This window comes from Macrobrachium nipponense, chromosome 18 (genome assembly GCF_015104395.2).
Source record: "Macrobrachium nipponense isolate FS-2020 chromosome 18, ASM1510439v2, whole genome shotgun sequence".
NCBI classification, from domain to species: domain Eukaryota; kingdom Metazoa; phylum Arthropoda; class Malacostraca; order Decapoda; family Palaemonidae; genus Macrobrachium; species Macrobrachium nipponense.
The window spans coordinates 67,509,355-67,535,873 of NC_087211.1; the positions used below are offsets into that span (position 1 = coordinate 67,509,355).

General features: G+C 41.5%; 1 long non-coding RNA gene across 1 annotated transcript in view; it reads left to right on the forward strand.

The window, feature by feature from the left end:
• Positions 1-1,734: 1,734 nt before the first annotated feature.
• The window catches only part of LOC135196775 (uncharacterized), a 67,209-nt gene continuing 42,424 nt past the window's right edge, over positions 1,735-26,519 (forward strand). Inside the window, exon 1 of the long non-coding RNA XR_010310471.1 lies at positions 1,735-1,893. This is a non-coding gene — a long non-coding RNA (uncharacterized LOC135196775). The remainder of the gene's footprint in view (positions 1,894-26,519) is intronic.

Genomic DNA, 26,519 nt, shown 5'->3' on the forward strand with positions numbered 1-26,519 from the left:
GTATTCCTGTGTATTGTTTAATGTCAGTCATATCCTTTGTTCTTCTAAACACAGTGATTAGCTAGACTGAATTACTACACCCTTATCAAAGTCTTCATCATTTCCCATGCTACTATAGCGTGTTTTAATTCAGTTTAGCAGTAGTTTTACCTTGTTAAATTACGTCTTTTTCACAGCCACTTATGAGATAGACAGAAAAACCAGTCTAGTTCAGTATCATTTACGCTTTGTCAGCAAAGAACATTCGTAAATTTTAAGGCAGAGGAAAAGCAGTATGACTCAGGATCATAGGAGAAGAAAGAGAGATCTAAGGTTAATGTTTGAGGGAATCGAAGAATGGTCAAGCACTGCACAGTAGAGGACACATTTATCGTCGTTGGTAGGTTGACCTGGTATTCTTGAGACCTTGGGTTCACTCTTGAAATCGGAAGCTACACACACACACACACACACACACAATACACACAAACACACACACACACACACACACACACACACACACCGATTGAGTGAGCCCAGCGGATAATAGGTCAAATAAAATCTCAGATTCGGTTTCCAAAATAAAATTTACAATTGTTATAATACCCTGTGCATTTTTTTCTATTAAATAATCAACATTCGATCAACGATACTTGATTACGTTCTTATAGAAATAGTGGCAAGAATATTATTTGTTAAATAATCATGATGATTGCTTGTCGTAAACTAATCACCAAAGGTATCATGGTCTATACGCACTTAATTAACAGCATAAAAAGGTTTGGAATGCCAAAATCTCTATGATAAGGATTACATTAATACATTCGTTCCTGTCAAATGCATTGATCATTGCCTTAGCACCGGAAGTCTTGCTTGAACTGAACTGAGCTAATTACTTCGCAAGTAGATGACTAACACGCCTCAAGTACCAACTCATGACCAAGAATTAAGCGGTTATATTGACTTCTGGCTGTTGCTTGCATAAGTAGGACTCGGAACGTTTACGCGTGATGAGATAGGTAATAAAATGGTTCAAGAGCTTACCTTTTTAATGTGAATCATAAATCATATGTGCATATACACCAACACATATAACAGCTTCTTCCGCTCCTTCTTTCTCTACAAGCTTGTCCCTATTTGGGGTCGCTGTAATGGTTCTTCAACACATTCTTTCGTCTCCCTCGGTCCAGTGCATCCTCCTCGCTCAATGCCAACTCCCTCATATATCTCTTCACACAGTCATTATATACGGAGCAATCTTCAAAAATACTGAAATGTTGAAGCATAAAATCCAAATCCTAATCCGTATATTGTGAAGTGATTTATTCTCCTTGTGTTCTCCTTGTAAGACGAAGCAATGAAAAGGGTAGATTAATTGCTTTTGAGTATAAGATTCACGTCGAATAAAATGAAAAAAAAAAAAAACACATTCATGTAAGTCAAGCATAGTCTTCGAAGTACCAGTTGCGTTTTTGGGTTATAGATTGTCGTCTAACACACCTCAGTGCATAATTTGATACTAAATAATACGTAAATGAATACTAACTAATGATATAAAACTCCTTGATCTTTGATTTCCAGAACTCGGTTTTCATTTACGTTTTCATTTTGGTTCAGGTCATTCATTTCCATTTTTCTTTTTTGTTTTTGACAGCTTTCCGCTGTTTTCAGTGTCACTGTGTCTCTAGAGAGTCCTTGATCTTTGTCAGCCAATCAAAGAGAGGCGATTGTTTTTCCACTCTTTAGTCTTTACTGGAGATATGGAAGTCTGTGAATATTTTGGAATTTTTTGAAGTGCCATTGCCATGTAAAGGAGACTCAGCCCTCAGGGGTATTTACCACTTTTTGAAAACTTTTGTTGATCTGCTGGCGGTTGTGGTTAATTTGGGTTTCACGTTTTGCATATTCTGGAAGGTATGTTTCTCGTGCAATGTTTTATATTTGAATTTTATAATATAGGTTTTAGGTTTTTAGGTTAAGTTGGTGTTGAACATTTTTGAGTCTAGCCTGTTGACTAAGCCTAGTATTTTTTTCCTGCGTATGCAACAGAAGTTGTCTTAGTCTTCCACGTTAAGAATGTTTAGGTACAATACTATAGGCTTTGGCCTTTAGGAAAAAAGGCAGAAGAGAAGAAATGAAGTGTTATTCATATGGATATAATTAAGCTTGATACCACGAAAGCTTTATGCCATAGGGTATTTGTAATTAATTCTGGAATTTCTGTAAGAGTTTGAAAAGCAAGGAAAGATGCCGGCATTGCGGCGTAGGTATACGTCGTTGATTGTAGCAATTGATAACTTACGTTATATAAATAAAAATGCATTTGATTTTTACGGCAAACTTAATTTTGTAACTGTTGTCAGGCATTTCCGAACTATTACCAAGCCTGAGAAAACTACGGGTTATACTAGAGTAATAGAGCATTGCAATTAGTCTGGATATACATGGAAATTAAATTGTAGACTGTATTGTTTCATAACCGTGTTATGTGAAATGAGATTTCGGCTTTTACTATAAAATATCCTTGTTAGTAGGGTATGCATCGTATAGCAGTGGGGTAAATTACCTTCCCGAATCTGACCAAATGTGTCCGAATATATTTTAAGTCCGGTGCTTAAGTTAAAATTTTTTTGGAGTGAGCTCTTGATTCCATACTTAATTGTTTTGCATTTGACATAACTTTAAACAGAGCTCCTCTACCCATTGTTATAGGTAATTAAAACCCTTTGTATTACAGGGGGAGTTTTCTTCATGTTTCATAAAATATAGTAACTAAAATTCACCGGCAATTTGTAAGGTATGGCACAGTTTGGGCATAAACTTTTTGGCGTAAAATCTAGATATAAAAAGGTGGGATTATGCCGAAACTTTCAATTGTCATTTTTTTTATGGTCAGGTGTCAAATCATTGGACAACTAAAAAAAATACAATTGGTGGTTTACTCGAAAACCAAGATAAGTTTTTTTACCCAAAGACCCCATTTGACACTTTAAAACGCGCTAGTTTGCAAGATTGTTTAAATATAGGTATTTATAAATTAGCGATAAGTGGCAACCATAAGTGGTACATACATGGTTGAAGTAGAAGTTGTGGTTTGGATCTAACATAGCGCCGCCGCCTCAGTAAATATTCCCATAAAATTTTGTTGAAGTAAATTTTAGAGGGATTTAAGCTAGCGCTTCTGTAACAGTTAGGTTGTTTCGTGGACCTTTAACTGTTGCAGGCTGTGATCGGGTTTGCACCTGGCATGGAGGCACCTGAAAGAGGGGAATTTTTGACAACTGGGCAATGTTAATTTTTAAATGTAATCCCAAATGTAGTATTCCCGTGATACGGCATCTATTCGTACTGCTTTAGCAAGGTATGCGGTAGATCAAGCCCTTATTCCGCGGCGAGCTAGACTATGCCAGTTGACGTTTTTCTACACAATTTTACCTCCTGAACAAGAATTTAAGATTTTTTCGGCCGGCTGTAATTAACGTGTAATTTACCTTTGAACTCTATCCTACGGTAAGGGAGACCGATGGGAATACGGGGTTCTGGGTGGGGTAAAACACTTGGGCGAATTATTCCGTTCAACTGATCCTACGGTAAGGGGGACCGATTGGAATGCGGGGTTTTGGGTGGGGTAAAACACTTGGGGGAAGGTTTTGTAGTGTTATTGTATCATTTCCTCTTATATATGACATTTGAAACACGAAATACAAGCTTAAATAAAGCGATAAATAAACCAATAATGGAGCCGTTACATAGCCAAAATCCACTTATTGCCACTGCTATTAAGAGCTATTAGTTCAGACACAAACTTCCTAAGGAGATCAATGATGGGAGTTTGTAGGGGTTTACATGTATTTAACCAATCTTGATGCATTATTAACCCTACGTTGTGATAGGAGGTTTTTGGGGAGGATTCATGGTAGATCTAGTGTACCTATCCGCGGCGGCCCAGAGTATGGCAGTTGCAGTTTTTCTATGCAGTTTTACCTCCTGAGCAAGAATTTGAAGTAATATTTATTCGGACGACTCTAATTTACCTTTGAACTCTATCCTACGGTAAAGGGGATTCCCATTGGGAACCGGGGTTTTGGGTGGGGACAAAAACCCCAACTCTATCCTACTTTAAGGGGACCCCAGATGGGAACCGGGGTTTTGGGTGGGGTGGGGAGAAACCACTTGGGGGAGATTTTGCCGTGTTATTGTGGTATTTCCCACATTTATCACTTTTAAAAAACACGAAATACAGGCGGAAATAAGAAATAACAAAACTAGCTATAGTGGAGCCGTTCCACATCCATATTTGTCTACTACCACTACTACCACAACAATGAATCCTACTACGCATGCGCTAATGCTACTGCGCATGCGCTAACTGTAAGGGAGCTTTTGGCCTAAACTCGGACTTCTTAGTGAGGAAAGAAGAAATGGGGGGTTTACGGGAGGGATATATGTATTTAGCCAAACACGTTACAGTATGACCCCTACATTGCTACCGGACTGAGTGAAGGATTGGGTGGTAAACAGGGTTCCCACATTTGGCAGTTCTCGCCAAATTTGGCTTTTTTTTCCTAATTTGGTGGGTAAAAATTCACTTTGGCTGGTTAGTGGTATTTTGGCTGGTTTTCAAACACTTTCTATTTGAGCTAAACACTGATCCACGTTTGAGGAATCTCTCCCCAGATTGGGAATTTTTGAAGGTTTTCAGGAAAATCTGGGAATTTGAATAGGTTTTCAGTAAAAACTTGGTAACATTTAAGCAAAATATGTAGATGGAATTAAAATAAAAATCACACACATATCAGATGACCACAAAACAGGCTGCCGGATTCTCAGGGAACGAGCCTCCTCATTTCAAAATTTCAATTCTTCTCTTGTTTTTTTTTCCTGCATTCTTATATTAGTTTATATCTAACTAAAACTATGATGCCGCTATACAAGCATATATATGATAAAAAATATGCATTTATAAAGATAGATATAACGCACATATATTTGCCGGTTATTTGGGTTGGTTTGGATTACCATTTGGCGGGATTTTGGCTGGTTTCATGGTAGACTTTGGCTGGTTGGTAGTGGTGTCATCTGGGAACCCTGGCTGGTAACCATACGTTGAGTTAACATAAAAGCATTTACCCTATTTTGTTTATTAAACATATGTGAATTCTAGTGTTTATTCCTTTTATTTCCTTTTATTTTTCCATAGTATTTGTATAATAACTGTTTTGAAATACCCCACCTAATCATTCACCATATATACTTGAAATATTATGTTATAATTGAGGACAGACACCTAAAAATGCCTACGTGTTGATATAGAACTCAGTTTTAGGACGTTTCGATACCTACCTACTACCTACCTGTTACGTGAAATTGCACATTGCGTTGCATATTTACATACACACTCCCTATATCATTTATACACAAGTCAATCCCTCCCCTTTCCAGTATTCACGACTGGCTCTTTACGTTACACCATTTACAATGCATTTCTCACCGATACCAATACCTATATTAAGTTTGCCATTATTATTATTAAAAAACCTACATTTCAATATATAATATTTAAATATATAGGTTTGCCATTATTCTTATAAAACCTGCATTTCAATATATTCCATTATACACTTTTACAGGACATTACAATTTACACCTCCCTTCCAGTTTCCTTACTATTACGCAGTATGTATGGTTACTTTTTACATTTTACAACACTTCCACACCCATCAAAGTTAGGTTTATATGTCATTTTACCTACTGGGGGCCAAATCCCATCCCCCGGTTAGGCAACATATACCCTTAGGTTTAGTTTGTTATATGTTTGGTTTACCTACTAGTTTTACTTCCTTGAAGGGGTTACCCGGTTAGGCTAGGTTGGTTAGTTCTTCAAGGGTGGATACCGGGGGGGGGGGGGGGGGGTTGGGGGGGGGGGGGGGGGGGTTACATTCGTATTACCTACTTAGGTTAGGTTTGGTTAGGTTACCATCCTTACTAGGTTAGGTTTGGCTTAAGGTTACAGGGGTTGAAGCCTGGTTCAGGCAATATTCCCTATTAGGTTAGGTTAGGTTAGGTTGGTTAGGTTACCTTTCCAATTATAGGTTACGTAGGCCTTGTAACGGGGGGGCGACCCACCTGGTCAGGCAATATTCCCTACTAGGTTAGGTTAGGTTAGGTTGGTTAGGTTACATTCCTTACTAGGTTACGTTAGGCCTAAGTACGGGGGGGGAAACCCACCCTGGTCAGGTATATTCTACTAGGTTAGGTTAGGTTGGTTGGTTAGGTTACATTCCTTATGTTACGTTGGCCTAGTATTTCTACTAGGTTAGGTTAGGTTACCGTCCTTACTAGGTTGGTTAGGCTTTAAGGGGGGGTACGGGGGGGAAGCGAAGCCCCCCTGGTCAGGCAATGTTCCCTACTAGGTTAGGTTAGGTTAGGTTGGTTAGGTTACATTCCTTACTAGGTTAGGTTAGGCCTTTAAGGGGGGGTACGGGGGGGCGAAGCCCCCCTGGTCAGGCAATATTCCCTACTAGGTTAGGTTAGGTTACATTCCTTACTAGGTTAGGTTAGGCCTTTAAGGGGGGGTACGGCGGGGGCGAAGCCCCCTGGTCAGGCAGTATTCCCTACTAGGTTAGGTTAGGTTAGGTTGGTTAGGTTACATTCCTTACTAGGTTAGGTTAGGCCTTTAAGGGGGGGTACGGGGGGCGAAGCCCCCCTGGTCAGGCAATATTCCCTACTAGGTTAGGTTGGTTAGGTTACATTCCTTACTAGGTTACGTTAGGCCTAGTATTCCCTACTAGGTTAGGTTAGGTTACGTTCCTTACTAGGTTAGTTAGGCCTTTAAGGGGGGGATACGGGGGGGCGAAGCCCCCCCTGGTCAGGCAATGTTCCCTACTAGGTTAGGTTAGGTTGGTTAGGTACATTCCTTACTAGGTTACGTTATGGCCTAGTATTTCCCTACTAGGTTAGGTTAGGTTAGGCCTTTAAAAGGGGGGGTACGGGGGGCGAAGCCCCTGGTCAGGCAATATTCCTACTAGGTTAGGTACATTCCTTACTAGGTTAAGTTAGGCCTTTAAGGGGGGGTACTGGGGGCAAAGCCCCCCTGGTCAGGCAAACATTGCCTACTAGGTTAAGTGTCCTACTAGTAAGGTTACATCCCCTGCTAGGTTAGGTTATGTTAGGTTGGTTTGGTTCTTTAAGGGGGGTTACAGAGGCCCAACCCCACCCCTGGTCGCAACATCCCCTACAGTTTAATTCGTTTTGTTATATTCTAACCTATGTTAATTTGGTCTTTTGTATTTATTAAACAATATAAGGCCCCTCTATTACACATTTACCACCCAGGACTTAAATCCCACCCCCTCCTGGGCCCGTTATATATGTATTTGTATTATTTCATATTTTGAACCCATCCCACATTTACATTTAGTTCCTTAACTACCCATTTACTTTATTACCCTTAACATTGCCAACTTATCTTGTTAAGTGCTTGTTCATTTACCTCAGCCCCACCCTGCCTCAACCAACTAGCATCAAAGCATTTTTACTACTCCACCCCACCTCTCCTACCCTGTTTTCTACGGTCTGGCCTCCTGCCACCTCCTAACTGTAGAACTCCAACACTGTTGAATCTGCCGCCATGACATCCACTGCTGCATCTACTTCACGCTCGCCCAGCCCCTCACCAGGAACTCTTTGCCAACTTCATGTAACAATTGTTACATGAGTTACAAAGATTTTTCTGCCTTTTACTCAGGTAATTATGATCGACTAATCGGTTTTTGCCAGGGACCACGGCCTCCTGAGAAAGCAGGTCTTTTGCCCCCATTCAGTCAACTCCAAGATACGGGAGGAGAATGTATAACTTCGTCGGGTACTTGGCTGTTGCCTTATTTCAAGCTGCATTTTGAGGAACCCAAGACCCGCCTCCACGCATTCTTAAAAGCGAGCTGCTGCTTTGTACCCTCCACCCTTTAAGGTAAGGTCCAAACATTATTCTTAATTATTATGTTTAGGAAAGTGAGTGTTGGGCTTTCGCCGAAAGTTGCGCCAAGGTATGTTACTATTCAGTGGGGTGCTGCTAAGACAACTCGTACCTTCCACCTTACCCCGCCCTCCCCTGTGCGTTAACCCCACTCCGCCCTCCCCCCTTAGTGAACCCCCAAAATTTTTTATGGCTCCGTTGGTGTTGGGGCGAATTTTAAAACATGGCGGCTGTGTTTACATCTCCTTCACCGTAAACGAATACTTGGTACCTTCCTGTAGGACCGTTCTTCGGTGACTTAGACTATGGCAATTGACATTATCTATGTTATTTTAGTTGCTTTACAAGGGTTGTAAGGAATATTTTTTTCGTTTGGTTGGAACTAAACTTTAATATACCTTTGAGTTTGGTGCGGCTATTATGTAACTTTCAAAGGTCAATTACTGCTTAGTTACAGCCGGCCGAATGGATATTACTTTTAAATCTTGTACAGTAACTCAAATAACATAGGAATCAGTCAATTGCCATAGTCTAAGCCACCGCGGATTGCTTCTGTAGAAATACCGGATTCATGCATTGTTACTTATATTCCTTTTCCTCATTTGTTTTGTAATTGTGTAATATTATTTCAAGCTTTTATTTTTGTTCCATTCATCAAAATATTGTTTAATATGTGCACTGACTTGTTCTCACTTCATAATGTTGCCTTATACATCTTACAATATTACGTTACAATTGAGGGCAGGCCACTGAAAGTCTCCTGAGGGGTGGGACTAGAAGGCGGTTTTAGAATGTTTCGAGACCTTTCTGTCAATGACGTGAAAGTGATGGTGGTATACTTTTTGAAATTGTTGGGATTACATTTTCCGTGAAACTGGTATTACATCTTTTAATTTTACAGACATTCCAATTCTCACACGCATTTTTCTCCCTTTTTTCTATATTCACCTTTACATGCCTGTCTGACCCATAACAATTTCTTGTTCTATTAGATTAGGATGGCTAGGTTATGATCCTAACCTCTATGTTAACTTTTAAGATTATCTTCCTTTAAGGGGGGTATGGGGGGGCAGAGCCCCCCCCCCCAGTCAGGCAACATGTTCTGTTAGGTTAGGTTGGTTAGGTTACGATCCTAACCTTTGTTACACCTCTTAAGATTACATTCCTTTAAGGGGGGGTACGGGGGATGGAGCCCCCCCGGTCAGGCAACATTTTCTACTAGGTCAGGTCAGGTTAGGTTAGTTAAGTTACGATCCTAACCTATTTGTTACACTTCTAAGAAGTTGGGCGCCCCCCCCCCCCTACACCCACGGCCAGGCAACATGTTCTGTTAGGTTAGGTTGGTTAGGTTACGATCTTAACCTATGTTATACTTCTAAGATTAACCCCCTTTAATTAAGGGGGGTTACGGGTGGGCCCAGTCAGGTAGCACATTCTACTAGGTTAGATTGGTTTGGTTACTATCCTAACCTATATGTTACACTTCTAAGATTGCCTTCCTTTAAAGGGTGCTATGGGGATTGGGGGAGCCCACTGGTTAGGTTACACAATTTTTACACTTTTCCTCAACATTTCTTGTTATGTTCAATCACCCCCTGAACTGGCCACTCTGATCCTTGAAACTTGTTAATATTCTATTCATTATTCACTAAAATGGCCTTAGACTTGTACTTGATAATTTATACTTAAGTACCAGATGTGTAAATACCAGATGTAAAAAACAGTGTATAGATATATATATATATATTTTCATGTATGTATGCATTATTAGCTCTTATGTAAAATGTGTGTCCCTACTGTAAGGTTTCATTGCAATATTTTTTACTTTAATAATAATACACGATAACTTTGGTTTCATAAACATAAAAGAAGTTATGTTTGTTCGATTTCACTCAACATTTGTCAAGTTCGATTACCCCCAAACAGGCCTTCCTCATTTCCTATATTGCCCACCCATTACAATACAGTGTTCGTGTTTTTTTGTTTTTTTCACAAACGTGAATATTTACCCCCCACCCATCCTCCCTAATGTTTCGTGGTCTCCCCCCCCCCCCCCTCTTCCTCCTGACGAACTTGCCAGTGTCTCACTTCACTTATCAACCAGCCAGATGGCGGAAGCACTCCCAGGCACCTCCACCACCTCCGGCCCTCATTACTAACTCGACTCTCTCGACTCTACGCCGTACATGTGTTAACTGTTTCGTTAGTTATAAGGACATGTCAGCCCATCACTCGGGGCAGTATGAAAGGTTGGTAATATACTGTCAAGATCACGGCAGTGGCGTACTTTAAAATCCACTTCCACGACCCCAAGACGAGGCTCCATGCCTTCGTGAAAGCGGCTGCTGAACTATCCTCCACCTCTTGAAGGTAAGGTTCCTAATCTTTATGTACTTTGTTATATTGTGTTTTAGTGTTTTTGATATCGGTGATATTTATTGGGAACTATTTACCACCATATCCCAGCGTGGCTTTACCAACTCGTACCTCTGCCTTCCTATTCCGGTACCCCCACCCCTTTCCCCCTTTATCGGACATAAGGCTCCCTGTTAGTTACGTATCCCCACCCCCTACCAGCATTCAAATATGGCGCTTTGTTTCATGGCCCCGAACCAACACTTCGAAGATTGTTCAGTCGAAGTAGACTATGTTATTTTGCATACTTTACAAGAGTTTAGGGTAATATTTTTACGGTCGACTGTAACTACTCTTGTTATTTACTTTTGAACTCTGTAGTTGGTACATCGTACCCCTTGTACTGTCACGTAGTCTTCAGAGGTAATTTACGGTTTAATTACAGTCGACCGAATAAATATTACTTTAAATTCTTGTTCAGCAGGTAAAATAACATGGGAAAACGTCAACTGCCATAGTCTACTGTACCGCGGAATGCGGGCTTAGAATTACCAGGTATGCTTTCGAGTGATGATATATTGACGGAAGAGTCTGCTAGGTAAGGGAGGAGTTTGGCACGTGTAAAGTGTAGTATCTCGAGTAAATCTTAATAAGAGATGAAGTTGCCACTTCCTCAGGTGGAAAGATTTTATGATCCATGAAAGCAAGAAGCTGATGTCTGTAGTGGGCTTTCATGAAGCTGATGTCTGTAGTGGGCGTTCATGAAGCTGATGTCTGTAGTGGGCGTTCATGAAGCTGACGTCTGGAGTGGGCGTTCATGAAGCTGACGTCTGGAGTGGGCTTTGATGAAGCTGACGTCTGGAGTGGGCTTTGATGAAGCTGACGTCTGGAGTGGGCTTTGATGAAGCTGACGTCTGGAGTGGGCTTTGATGAAGCTGACGTCTGGAGTGGGCTTTGATGAAGCTGACGTCTGGAGTGGGCTTTGATGAAGCTGACGTCTGGAGTGGGCTTTGATGAAGCTGACGTCTGGAGTGGGCTTTGATGATGAAGCTGGAGTCGTGAAGTGCTTTGGATGGGAAGCTGACGTCTGGAGTGGGCTTTGATGAAGCTGACGTCTGGATGGGTGGGCTTTGATGAAGCTGTAGCTTGGAGTGGGCTTTGATGAAGCTGACGTCTGGATGCTTGATGAAGCTGACGTCTGGAGTGGGCTTTGATGAAGCTGACGTCTGGAGTGGGCTTTCATGAAGCTGATGTCTGTAGTGGACTTCATGAATATCAACTTCATGAAGTTGATGTCTGTAGTGGACTTCATGAAGTTGATGTCTGTAGTGGACTTCATGAAGTTGATGTCTGTAGTGGACTTCATGAAGTTGATGTCTGTAGTGGACTTCATGAAGTTGATGTCTGTAGTGGACTTTCACAAAGTTGATGTCTGTAGTGGACTTTCACAAAGTTGATGTCTGTAGTGGACTTTCATGAAGTTGATGTCTGTAGTGGGACTTCATGAAGTTGATGTCTGTAGTGACTTCATGAATTAGCGAGTCTGTAGTGTCTGTAGTGGACTTCATGAAGCTGATGTCTGTAGTGGACTTCATGAAGTGATGCTGTAGTGACTTCATGAAGCTGATGTCTGTAGGGACTTCATGAAGCTGATGTCTGTAGTGGACTTCATGAAGTTGATGTCTGTAGTGGACTTCATGAAGTTGATGTCTGTAGTGGACTTCATGAAGTTGATGTCTGTAGTGGACTTGCATGAAGTTGATGTCTGTAGTGACTTGCATGAAGTTGATGTCTGTAGTGAACTTGCATGAAGTTGATGTCTGTAGTGAACTTTGAATGGCTGTGTGAAATAGGAGGATTTTAAAATCCAGAAAGTTATGTCCGATTTCATATATTAATCACATGACTCTGTTGGTTGGTAATTTTAGATTGTCATTGCAATTTCAAAAGAGCTTTTAAACTTTGAAGTAGTTCTTGAATATGCAATATGCTGCTGTTTTGTATAGTAATTATGGAAATAGTTTATCTCTAAATTAAGGTTATTTTTTGGGTGTGTAACTCAGGTGCCGTGCTGCTGTTTTATCCCTGCTATTTTAAATTGTTATACCTTGAAAAGGGCAGTAAATTAATTTGCACCTTAAATTACGGTTCCAATGTTAGTGAGTTCTACTGTGAAATAACCAGATTAATGATGCACGAAAGGTAGATAGGTAGGAACGCAGACTCAATATAGAATTTAGGCCAAAGGCCAAACTCTGGGACCTAAAAGGTCATTCAGTGCTGAAACTGAAATTGGCAGTAAAAAGGTTTGGAAGGTGTAAGAGGAGGAAAGCCTCGCAGCTGCACTTTGAATCTATTGTTAGTGTGTAAAGTAAGATGGAAGAAAGCGAATATGAATAGAGGTACAGTAAAATGAATGAAAGGTGTTGCAGTTAGGGGCCGAACGGACGCTGCAAAGAACCTTGAGTAATACCTACAGTGCACCGCATGAGGCACTAGTGGCACTACCTCCCTTCGAAACGCTCTGTAAGGAATTAAAGGAACAATTTGTTCAATCAACAGGTCTGCACTTATCAAAGATTGTAAGATGTTTGATGTTAAAACAAATGAACTCCAGTTTGGTCCAAACTGAAAGGTTGCTGTTCACTGAAACAAACGGCTACGAAGGTTTTGTTAGATATTAGGATAGCTTAGTCAAATGTTATCTAAGTGAATATAAAGTTAAATTTTTACAGATATGGCTTGAATTCAGTAACGAGGTTAAATGCAAAAAGCAAATCCCGGATGTTTATTCCAATTCTTAATTTCTCGGTAACCAAACAATTCCTGGGAAAATCTCATTCAAGAACAATGTATGTCAGGCAAACAGCGCAGTATAATTTTTCTTGAAGCAATATGACACGCGGTAATATTCTAGAAGCAATATGACGCGTGGTGGTAATCTAAATGTCCCAGATTAAAGAATTACCATCGGAGAAATTAATATGGTTTTCTTTCAACAAGAACTAAGAACCTCCTAAACAAGTGACTAGGCCTTGGTGTTAATATAAAATTTCCCTCTGTATTTTCTAAGGAATGTTTTTGCTGTTCAGGTAATATGGTTTAATTTATTAGGCCTAGGGTTTTTGATTAATAATATATTGCCAATATGTTCGCTGTGACCTATGGAATGTGAAGAACAGAGCAGAAGCAACGACCCGAGAAAGCTGAACAATGGGTTTCTATGGGTGGCATGAGATAAAACTGCTTGGTTAGACAAGTCAATGTACGACAGTTATGAACTCTTCTCAAAGTGCCTTTGTGAAACTGGATGAAGCCAGTAAGTGTGAGGCGCTAACGAACTGTGCATTCGTGTGTGCGTGTGCGCCTCTTCTATTGATAATCTATGATACCCAAGTCTATGGGGGATTTTGATAGAGGCATCTTCGAGAGAAAGGCAAGATGCCGTGGTGCTCACCGGGAGTCTTTGTTATATAGTGCTTTAAGTGTTCCGGCTGCTTGGGTGAGTGTTGAAGTGTTTTAGCCGAAGACTGGCTTGTTACCTATTTGACATTTTGGAAATATTCAATCTTTAATCTCTGATTGTTAAACTTGTGTGTGTACTTACGGGATGTGTTCTGTCTCTTTGAAACCAACGGTTCTGGCAATGGGGGGACCGAAAGGGCGTCCCGATGGATATAGACTTTTTGATGGCTGCATACTGTCAGACATTTTACTGTTGGGGGGTTTTTGAGTTCGTCTGTAAGACTTTATTAATTCATTATTTATTCATTGTTAATAAATGTATTTTCTTATGATGCAACTCTCTCATTTTCATTACCTGAAAGAGGTGGAGAGAGAGAGAGAGAGAGAGATTGCTTGGAGAGATGAGAGAGAGGAGAGGTCGCGAGCCGTTGATCGCTTGGAGAGAGAGAAAGAGAAAAGAGAAAGAGAGAGAGAGAGAGAGAGAGAGAGAGAGAGAGAGAGAGAGAGAGAGAGAGAGAGAGGTGGGGGGGGGGGCTGTGTGTATTGGTTTGCCTTGACGCTCGAGTTACACGTTTACCAAATAAATAATGGGGAAATGTCCTCATTACAAATTTAATTTGCGTTATGAATGAAAGTCCACATCCTTTCATCGAACCTACTTAAGAATTATGAATATTAAATACGTCCATATTTCAATATTCTGCGTGTTAAAGTGGCCTTTTAAAGAACAGTGACACAAAAAATGCATATTATATAAACAAAAAATGCATATTATATAACTACTTGCGAAGCCAAAGAATGTGAAAACTGATTTCCTTTAAATCGTATGTCAAATAGTCAAACCGTATAAAAGAATTAAAACACAAAAGTATCAAGTATGAACAAGACACTATACCACCTGGATTAATATTTTAATGGTTTTAAAGATTACGACACGACTGCTTTCATTTCTACAGTAGTCTGTCAACTTAGCACTAATGTTTGGCATACTATATAAAAGGTCAGATAAGACAGTATTACAGAAATGATCTGGTCTTAATCTTCAGATTTCCATGAGGCTTCATGTAATTACTTAATGTTCTCTAGAACAAAGTTAACTGTTTAAATGCCTTATAATCCCAATAAAAGGAATAGTTTAAACGATGTTTTTTTTTTTTTTTTCATACCTATAAAAGTTTCTAGCTAAACTGCTCGAGTCAACACGCAGGCTTCTTGCAGAGATTTCACTATTCAGTCTGCAATGCACACTGCTGTGTTGGTATTTGTTGACTGGTGTATCCTTTAATCTCGCCACTTAACTAATTCGAGACTTCTGTTCGATATAACAAAAGTTTTTACACCATCTTCTTGACATTTCCGCCCCCCCCCCCCCCCCCCCACCCCCCCCCCCCCCAAAAAAAAAAAAAAAAAGGTGGCTAGTGCCGTCAGTGCACCTCTTGGGGGTTCACTGTAGGTTTGCAGTGTCCCTTCGACCCCTAGCTGCAACTGTTTCATTCCTTTCACCGTATTTTGTTAGTATGGTGTTTTTACGTTGTATGGAACCAGAGGTCATTCAGCAACGGGACCAACGGCTTTACGTGACTTCCGAACCACGTCGAGAGTGAACTTCTATCACCAGAAATACACATCTCTAACCCCTCAGTGGTATGTCCGAGAATCGAACTCGCGGCCACCGAGGTGGCAGGCCAAGACCATACCGATCTCCTAACAATTATTTCATAGTGCAACTGCGAGGTTTCTTACCTGCTACACCTTTCAAACCTTTCCACTGTCCTGTTTCCGTTGGTCCCTGCGCATGGCCTTTGGCCTAAATTCTATATCTAAAGTTTGTCGCTCGAATACCTTGACATGACGTCATAAGACATCCTGGCGACGAAATTGGTGCCTGGTCCTGTGTATATATGGTTTTTAATAGTTGTTACCCATGCTGCTGTGAAAGCTTTAGATCTTCATGGAATTAATTAGTCGCCGTCACAAACTGTAAGAGGAAAGTCTTGCTACAATTACATTTGATTTAATGCCAATTTTGCCGCCTTGTAGCCGGAAGTAATGAAATTTGCCATAAGGTATGTGGATGCTTCCAAAGATGATTTAGAATTTTTTGCAACTCCAACATGTGGAGTTCACACAGGAGTGATTCAAGTTTACAAAAACAATATAATCTGATGAATAGAAAAGTCCGTCTTTTGATTTATTTTATCTAATATTTAGTGTACAAGCAGTCCCTGGATGTCGGCGGGGATTCAGGTTCCCGCGGTACGAGAGAGAGAGAGAGAAAGATGGGGGGGGGGGGGGGGGGGGGGGGGGTGAGGAAGGAAGGGGAAGGAGGGGGGGGGGGAAGGAAGGGGGGGGGGAGGAAGGGAGAGTCTGTAACTACAGTACATAATGTGTCAGGGACAACGTGTAATAGAAACTACGGTAGTCTTGTTACTTCTTTTAGCGGGGATATTTTTGTAAGTCCATTCGAATATGTGTGCTCTGAGATTTCTTTGACTGTGCACTGTAAAATGCTTGTGGAGCTGCTGCTAATTCTGCTAATTTCTTGCAGGACTGGAGAATTGTCTCGAAGGATGGAAGGTTTTCCTGTGAAAATACTGTTGAGGAAAAATATTCTGGACCTATTTTGAAACTACTGCAATGAACGATGGTAGAACAATTATTCCGGAATGACCTTTAACTACAAAGGAAATCTGGAAACTACGAAGGAAATAGTGCCAATTTGAGATTTGCTTCCTTTTAAAATAGAGTATCTCGAGTTAAGACTTCTTATGATACTTATGGAAACTTGTAAGATGCAATTTTGTTTTTTTATATTTTGAACGTATTGAAAAAGTAGTCTACTATTAATTTACGTGAAAAGGATAGCTTTCATATCTGGACCCCTCTTGATATTTAATTTTGCGGATAGATAAACTTGCTAAATGAACAGTTCAGTGAAGATTGTTGGATTTGTTTTATGAAACTTAGTTTGTGAATGTGAAGATATAGGTAATTTAGTAAGAATTTCGAATAAAGGGCATCCATAAATAACTTTGGGTACAATAAGCCTTGTAACGTATTTCAGGATTTTTAAAGCTTCTGATAGTAGTATAAAGAAATTAGCCTGATGAACTTTATTAGTGTATTTTTTAATAATGGTTTTATTTTTCAGGCGTGTACAGTTCCGGGTACTAAGTTATTCCTACATGTGGTTACTGAAGTTCAATAGTTTACGCCTAGAAAATTTTTAGTTAGAGCTATATTTTGAAGGAAGTAAGTGCTTTGAAGATTCGCTTCAGTACGTCAAGGTGAAGGGTGTTACTGTGGTTAATGAATTAAAAGGAAATTTCGATGACTAGGATTTACCTGAATTTCTTCAAGGTAAGAAACTTAGTAAGTTTTTTTCCTATTACGAATGCCTTTACCTCTTAAGTCTAGATATTCTATTAGGAATGCCTTTAGCTCTTATTGTCAGTCTAGTTCGTTTATCTGCTATTAAGAACGCCTTTGGCTCTTATTGGACAGTCTTCATGTATTTCATATTAAAATTTTGGCTTTAATCGAATTGAAGTATTCCTTTTGTAAATTTATGTGAACCAGTAACGCCAGAAAGCCTTTTTGATAGGACACCAGAACGAGTTTTATTAATGATGTAAACATCTGGGACCTAGTATGTTATGTTAAATTTCTTAGCATATTTCATTCTTGGTTAGTATAATTTGAATCTTCCTATGCATTCTTATTAGTTGAAAACCTTCTTATACATTCTTGGTTATTTGTGGGCCATGTAGGCTGTTAATTTAAATGTTCGCCTTATAAGATGTTAAATTTAAATACATTTCATTTTTTGATTGGTGGTTTTGGCATGTGGGCTGTTAATTTAAATATTTATTTACATTCTTGGTTAGTTGTTTGCCATGTAGGCAGTTTATTTTAATATTCATTTACGTTCTTGGTCTGTTGTTTGCCATGCAGGCTGTTAATTTAAATCATTCACATTCTTGGTGAGTTAAATATAATCTTTTACATTCTTGGTTTTAAATCTCCGTTTACATTCTTGGTTGGTTTTGCCATGTAGGGTATGATAAATATTCTTTAACATTCTTGTTTAGTTGTGGACAATGTAGGCAGTTAATTTTAATCTTCCCCTACATTCTTGGTTAGTGTTTGCCTTAAAGGCTGTTAAATTTTCCTTGACATTCTTGATTAGTCGTTTGCCTTATAGGTTGTCGGCTTAAATCTTCATTTACATTCTTGGTTAGTTGTTTGCCTTATAGGATGTTAATTTAAATTTTCATGTACAGATTTATGCTCTAGAAAATTTTCTCTAAACAGTTGGAAAGGAAAAGATTTTATGGTGTAATGTTCATATATGCAAGATGTGGCTTGGGGGATGTTCTATTGGTCATTCTAGTTCATTAAATATATTTGGTGAATCATAGTAACTTTAGACTCCTTTGAATCCTAATTTAAAAATTTTTATATAGCTCTGTGAAAACAGTAGATAACGAAGTTCAAGTGCTACTTAAGACTAGGTCAAGAGACAGGTGTTTGACACTGCCTGTGGTAGGAACCTTTATTATAAATGATACATCAAATTCATATTAGACCATTATATCACTAATATCGCAGTTTAACGAAATAAAGTAATAAATTTATAGATTTGAAATTTTAGGACTAATAGTACTAAGAATTTAGAATAAAGGGCATTCAAAAATAAGTTTGGGTAAAATAAGCATTGTAACGTATTTCAGGATTTTTAAAGCTTCTGATAGTAGTATAAAGAAATTTACCTATGAAAAGGATTGAAGTTACTAGGTGTTCTTGTACTTGAGGCATTTTCATCATTTCTAGTTTTATTTACTGTACCTTTTAAATTACAAGTAAATATTTTAGCCTTAAAAGTAAGTTAATAATGCTGCCATAATTGTTCAATATATATTTCTTCAATATATATTTCTTGAACCTTCTGCTAGACTTCCTCAATGAGGTTTCAATTTTGAGATAGGACTTTAAGATAAAAGTTTTTTTTTTTTTAATTGGATAGAGGAGCAGTAGTTATATTAAATATTAAAATAGCCAATATTTCTATGGGACATTATCTCCAGTGCTTAATATTAGGTTAATTTTTTTACTTTGAAAAGTTTAGTGTTAGATTTGATTTATAATTTCAGGTGTGGGCACGTCTTTATTAGTCATAGACAGTTTTCCCATAAATATACGTACTAAGGAAGTTTTTCACATTGAATAGTTATAGGAGTTTATTCACTTAAATTTTGCAGGAAAGTAGTATGTTGTTTTGGAAGTATTTTCTTTAATCTCGAGTAAATTGGTTTAGTTACCAATACTGAAGGAAACAAGTGTCACACATTTTTGGACAATTATAGTTGCTGATCATTTGAACCTCAGCTACTGGAATTAACAAATAAAAGTTTAAATTTTAAAGATGCGTAATTATTAGGTCCCCTAAGCTTAACTTAGTTTGTACTAAATACTTATTTTTTGTACTTTTAAATTATTATATCAGTTTTCCACGTTTTATTTTTCAGTTTGTTTGAAGAGGTTGCGGAGGAAATCTAAAACCAGGGAAGGAGCTGTTAATCTACATCGAGTAAAGAATTGTTGTCGCCCTTTAATTTTCAATAACCAGAGGAACCAGACTTAGAAGGCGAAAAAGATGAGAAAAGGAAGATTAGCTAAACTAACTACAAAGAACCAAGAGAAATGAGTTAAATATAGTAGATAACTAAAAGACGATGATGAAGCAAATTATAAAACTGGCGGAGAAGAACAGTTGTACACAAGAAGCTCATGTAGAGGGAAAGTAGATAGACTTCGAGGTATCAAACGGGAGACAACGAGTCATAGCTGCTTATCGACAACGAGGAAGGATATCAAAAGATTTGGGAGGAAAGATAAACTATTAGAGATATTCTCTCGTGACCACGATATTGAAAACTTGATGTTTGGGTGCGACCAAGGCCAAAAAGAAATCAGAATAAGATATATCTTTTATTTCCTCGCCATGATGTTAAGCTAATATCATGGTGAGGAGATAAGAAGCATAAGAGAAAATTAGAAAAAAATTAATATGTATCAATAACGAGGATGATTACTAATAACGTTAGCTTTTGTTCCAGTATTTTTAGTTTTAGTTCCTGTATATTTTTATTTTCCTCTTATACTTTAGTTCCATTACATGGTTAAGGTAGAGTTCTTCCGCCAGTGTAGAAAACGTTGTTGTGCTCTATGCTCCCTTCAGTTTAAGTAGACATAAGTTCGACTCCCTCCCACTAGTCAACGCAGAAGGTTCTAATGCTTCTACGCTGTAGTCGACCATGAAGGGGTGTAAGCTTTTTACTTCTGGACTTTTGTGACATTCGTTTCCACCCGCTGTTTAAAGCTTCCTTCTGGTATTTTTAATCTCATTGCGTTGATAATTTTACCCCAACTTTGTCAATGTCAACGCATTTATCTTCTCCAAGCCGCAAACCCTGTAATAATAAAAAAAAAAAAAAATTACCGCTGGGTTCATTATCAAAAGTTATTTAAATTATCAATTCCCCCACGCCTCTGGAAACTGAATTGGTAATTAGGAGCAATATACAATTTTGTACATGAACTTCCCTGACAGATATATACATAGCTATAGTCTCCGACGTTCCGACAGAATTTCAAACTCGCGGCACACGCGACAGGTAGGTCAGGTGGTCTACCTACCCGCCGCTGGGTGGCGGATGTACGAACCACTCCCGTAAGCTGTCAGATTTTTCTCTGTCGCGGCAACGATAACAACTGTGTCGGTTCTGCTCGATAGTTTTTCTGATTCTCGCTTGCCTGGAGTTAATTTGGACTTCTTTTGGTGACGTATTCGCTTTGTTTGGCGTGGCATACGCTGATTGTGGAACCGGTTTGATTTTGAGTTTGTTTTTCTTTAACGATGTCTGATCTAGAATCGGTAGTTAAAACTTCGGTTTTGTTTAGGGTTTGCGTGAATGAAGGATGTAAGGTGAGGTTGCCGAAAGCTTCGGTAGACCCCCACACGGTTTGCATGAAATGCAGGGGGAATGAATGTGCTTTTGTAACCCTTGTAGTGAATGTAAGGGATTGAATGAAGAAGAATATAAGGCTCTCTCTTCTTATGTAGGAAGTTGGAACGTGATAGAGTGCGTAAGGCTTCCTCTAGAAGTTCTAGCAGATCTAGAATGAGTGAGTTGGATGTGGATCCTAATAGTACTAACGTAGAATTAGAACCTTCTTCCCAAGTTGCAGCCCCCGGCTCCCCGCACCGAAGCCGAAGATTCGCCTCGGAGCGGCAGCTCTGAAAGCCAAGAATCGTTCTGTGGATCAGAAGATTCGTCAGTTGGAAGGTAAGGAGAGTGTTAGTGATCAGTGCAGTGTCCCCAGTGTTGTGGAGGGTGCGTCTGACCGGCTCCTTAGTGCCTCTAGGCCTAGACCTCTCCAGACTCCCAGTTCCAGTGGAGTAGGAAAGCGAAAGCCGCAGGAGGGCTAGGGAGAGCCCCCACCGTCAGGCGTCCCCTCGGCAGATCCTGAAGTACGCTCCCAGGCTGCCTCGGATCGCTACAAGAAGGAGCTCCTACGCCAATGCTTCTCCTCTTCGTCGTCTCCCTCTCCGAAGAGAGGTTGGAACTCCCCGGATGCGTCGCGCCGTTGAAGAGGGCTTGGAAGGCTCCATGCAGTCCTTTGGCTTCTAGTCCGGAGGTTTTCCCGGAAGAATCGTCGGTGGAGGCGAAGAAACCCAAGAAATCCTATGATCGTTCTTCTTCTCGCGCTCCGCGCTCGGCGCCTGCTGCCGAGGAAGAAATAGAAGATTCTCCTACGAGAGTACTCGCGGGACTTCAAGCTCAGATCACGGCGCTAGCAGACTCTCTAGCAGTTAGATCACGTAGGAAGAAGGACGTTCTCTCCGATCAAGAGATCTAGGCGCCGCTCTTCAGAGGATCGTTCTCCTTCATATGTGGAGGTTTCGTATGAAGGTGGGGGCTCGCGTGAGCGCCCTCGCTCGCGGGAGCGCCCTCGCTCGCTGAGCGCCCTCGCTCGCCTGGCTCTCTTTCAATTTCAAGGCGCCAAACATCGGTAGGACGCTCTATGGAGAAAGAAGTTTTTTCTCCAGATTGGATTCCCGCTTCCGGTAAGCGCACTGCACCTGCTCATCACGCGATTTCTTCAAACTCCCTCGCGTGAGACTTCTCCTCAGCAGCCTCAAGATTATAGAAGGCGCCCTTATACAAGTAGGCGTTCTTCTTCCAGATGTCACTCTCCTCGAGTATCGGATCGTGACTTCTCTCCTGACAGGCATCTAGAGTCTGGTAGGAGTCGTGTGCATGATAGACGGCCTTCTGTTAGCCGCTCCCCACAAGGTAGGCGCCAAGAGCCTACTGCACATAGCTCTCCTAGTAGGCGCTCGTCTCTTTTAAGGCGTCATACTCCTGATTATTCTCCTAAGGGCAGACAACAAGAGTCTTTCAAGCGCCCTTCTCCGTGTAGGCGCTCTCCCGCTTCTAGGCGCACTTCTCCTGACCGTTTGTCTCTTGGTAGGCACCAGGAATCCCGGAAGCGCCCTTCTCCAAGTAGGCGCTCGTTAGTGTTGAGCGCCCTTCTCCTGAATGTTACCCTCTTGTTAGACGTCAAGAGTCTCGCAAGCAGCCTTCCTCCTAGTAGGCGCATTTTCGCCTTCCAGTCGAACTTCCGTTGATCGTACGCAACTGGACAGGTATGGAGAGCCGCGCAAGCGCTCTGCTCTCGATAGGCGCTTTCTTCTCCGGCAGCCGCTCGCCTCAGGATAGGTGCATAGAGTATAGTAGGCGCTCGCCTCCTCGTAAGCGCCCTGCGGCATGTTTTCCGAGGATTCTCGGAGTAGGAGCCCTACCTCTCCTTCGGCTGAGATTTCCGTATACCTCGAAGGGGGAGTCTCATCGTAGACTTCCCAGATCTTCTCATCGTTCTCCAGTGGATGTGAACTCTTCTAAGAGAGGGCGTTCTCCAAACCTCTCGCTCAACTCCTGCTAGGATCCCTCGTCACCTAAGGATCTTCCGCGCTCGCCTCGACAAGACGTCCTGGAAGGTTCGGATGAGGAACCGAACACTTCTGCTGCTGTCTCTTCTTACAAGAAGCTTACAGAGCTACTTTTACAAGTTTTTTGGGGATTCCCTTACGCCTACGGCTCCTCCTTCTCCTCACTCACTTTTTTCTTTTTTCAACGGCGAAGACAGCGAAGAGTTCTTCTTGTGTGAGGATGAAGCCAACTCTTTCTATGAAGAAGGCACTAAGGAGTTTTGGTTCCTGGATGGCTTCCAAAGAAGAAGCGGGGGAAAACGATGTTCGCTTTCCTCCTTCGAAGTTATCAGGACGCGCTGGTTTCTGGTACGAAACAGGAGAGCCCTTAGGATTGGGTCTACCGTCTTCGGCTGATTCGGATTTTTCGGCGCTGGTAGATTCGACAAGGAGAACTGCCTTAACTCTGCTAAGACGACTTGGGCAATGAATGAATGGATCATTTGCTCAAAGGTATGTTTAGAGTGCTAGAAGTATTTAACTTCCTTGATTGGTCGTTGGGAGTCCTAGCCAAGAAAATTGAAGTGCCAGAGTCAATTTCACCAGAGATCTTATGTGTGTTTTGTCTTGTATGGACAAGTCAGTAAGAGACGGAGCGAGTGAAATCGCCTCCCTTTATGGGGGCCGGGATCGTGAAGAAGAGATCGGTTTATTGTTCCTTCTTAACGAAGTCGGTCTCCATGCTCAGAGGTCTTCTTTGCTGTTTGCTCCTCTGTCTACTCAGTTGTTCCGAAACATCGAGTGCAGGACATTTCGAGGTCACTTTCGGCCAAAGCCACCCAGGACCTTTTGGCACAGTCGGCAAGAAAAACCTCGCCCTTCCTTCCCTACCAAGGCTAAGAAGGAAAAAGCAAGTGTTCGAGAACCCTTTCGAGGGGCATCGTCATCAAGAACCTCTACGTTAGAGGTCGTAGACCTTCAAGAAGGGGTAAGACTTTCGCCAAGTCTGTTAAAGCCCCCAAATAACTTGCAAGTCCTTCAAACAAACGGTGGGCGCCAGACTCTTAGAGTTTGCAGAAGTCTGGGCCCAAAAAGGGGCGGATCCTTGGACCTTTCTATTTTGAGGAGAGGTTACCTCATCCCTTCGTTGAAAGACCTCCCTTGACGATCCATCCCAAGGGAACTGACGGCCAGGTACAGAGACCCATAATGAATCAAGCTCTCCATCTAGCAGTAGATCAGATGCTGGAGAAGGGGGCTATCGAACTAGTGACAGACCATCATTCATCGGGCTTCTACAACCGCCTTTCCAGTTCCGAAGTCCTCAGGGGGACGGAGACCGGTGTTGGATGTAAGCGCCCTGAACTTCTTCGTAGAAAAGAAGAAGTTTACGATGGAAACGCCTTCATCAGTGCTGGCAGCACTTCGTCCAGGGGACTGGATGGTTTCTTGGCATTTACAGGACGCTTACTTCCACGTACCGATCCATCTTCCTCGAGGAAGTTTCTCAGATTCATGATGGGGGGAAAAAATTTTTCAGTTCAGGGCTCTGTGTTTCGGCCTCTCGACGGCCCCTCAAGTGTTCACGGGGATTTTGAGGAATGTGGCTCAATGGCTTCATTTGAAAAGGAGGGGTGAGGATATCCATGTACCTCGACGATTGGTCTATAAGGGCCAATTCAGAAGATCGTTGTTTGAAGGACTTACAAGTAACCTTAGAATTGACGAAGGCTTTGGACTTCTCTCAATTTCAAGAAGTCATCACTAATTCCCGAGCAAGAGTGTGTGTATCTCGGTACGATGAACTCTCTGAGTTTTCGGGCTTTTCCCTCGCAGGAAAGGATAGCCGAGGATTCGAGAGAGTAACAAACCTTCTTAGGGAAAGAAGTATGCACAGTGAGGGAGTGGATGAGTCTGCTGGGGACACTCTCCTCTCTGGAGCAATTCGTTTCCCTAGGAAGGTTGCACCTGAGACCGCTCCAATTCTTTCTTCATCGGAATTGGAGTCGTCGTTCTCAGGATTTGACGTTCTCCCTGTCGTTATCCCAGGACATCAAGAAACATCTCTTATGGTGGACAGATCCCAACCTCTTTGCGAAGGGACTGTCTCTTCAATCACAGACCCCCAACCTGGTGTTGTTCTCCGACGCGTCGGACATGGGGTGGGGTGCAACTCTGGGAACCAACGAAGTGTCAGGTACCTGGGTGGGGGACCAGGTAGCCTGGCACATCAACAGAAAGGAGTTGATGGCTGTGTGGTTGGCTCTGAAGGCTTTCGAGCCAAAGTCAGAAGATCGGTAGTGCAGGTCAACGCGGACAACACTACAGCTCGGCATACATCAGGAAACAGGGGGGACGCATTCCTTCTCCCTGTACGAGACAGCAAGAGACCTTCTTCTGTGGGCAGAAGAAAGAGGAATCAAGCTTCTCACCAGGTTCGTGCAGGGAGAAAGGAATGTAAGAGCAGATCTCCTCAGCAGGAAGATCAGGTCCTTCCCACAGAGTGGACTCTTCATCTGGATGTATGCCAGAGCCTGTGGAAGTTATGGGGCAGGCCACACATAGACCTCTTTGCCACGTCAAAGAACAAGAGGCTGGATCCTTACTGCTCTCCGATATCGGATCCAGAGGCAGTAGCAATAGATGCTCTTCTTCTAGACTGGAACGGACTCGACGTCTACGCGTTTCCCCCCTTATTCAAGATCCTGGGGCTAACTATCAAGAAGTTCGTAGAGTCCGATTCAACGAGAATGACCTTAATCGCTCCCCTTTTGGCCGGCCCAAAGAATGGTTCACAGAGGTATGGAATGGTTGGTGGACCTCCCAAGATCGCTCCCGCTAAGGAGCGATGTACTCAGACAACCCCACTTCGACAGGTACCACAAAAATCTCCTCGCTCTCAGTACTGACTGGTTTCAGACTGTCCAAAGTTTGGTCAGAGCGAAAGGCTTTTCAGCAGCAGCTGCTAAAGCAATCGCAAGAGGCGAGGAGACCTTCCACCTTGCGTGTATACAGTCAAAGTGGGATGTCTTCAGACGTTGGTGCAAGAGGAAGAACATTTCCTCTTCAGTACCTCTGTGACCCAAATTGCGGATTTCCTTATTTTCCTCAAAGAAGAATGTCATCTGGTTGTGTCAACTATTAAGGGATACCGCAGTATGTTGGCGGCGGTATTTCGGCATAGAGGCTTAAATATATCCGATGATAAGGACCTGCATGATCTTATTAGATCATTTGAAACCATTAAGCGTCCCTCATGTAGTACCGAACTGGAATCTAGACGTAAGTCCTACATTCCTTGGATCGTCTAGATTCGAACCTCCTGGCTTAGCCTCTTTCAAGGACTTGACGAAGAAGGCTATCTTCCTTTTGGCCTAGCTACAGCTAAAAGAGGTGAGTGAGCTCCAAGCTATTGAGGGCAAGGTAGGGTTTAAGGAAGATTCTATGGTGTGTTCGTTTCAGGAGCTTTGAAGTTCGTAGTTTATCTTTTCTAGTAGGGGAAGAGCCTGAAAGAACTCTTTGCCTATGAGAATTATGAAGTATTTCCTTAAGAGGAAGGAACAACTTAAGGCTAATCAAGATGTACTTTGGTGCTCCGTAAAGGACCCCACTCGGCCCATGTCGAAGAATGTCTTTCCTTTTTCTGAGCAAGCCTTATTACAGAGGCACATGTTGCCTGTAAGGAAGACATTTTAGACTACTGAAAGTGAAAGCTCACGAGGTGAGAGCCCATCGCAACTTCGCTTGCAT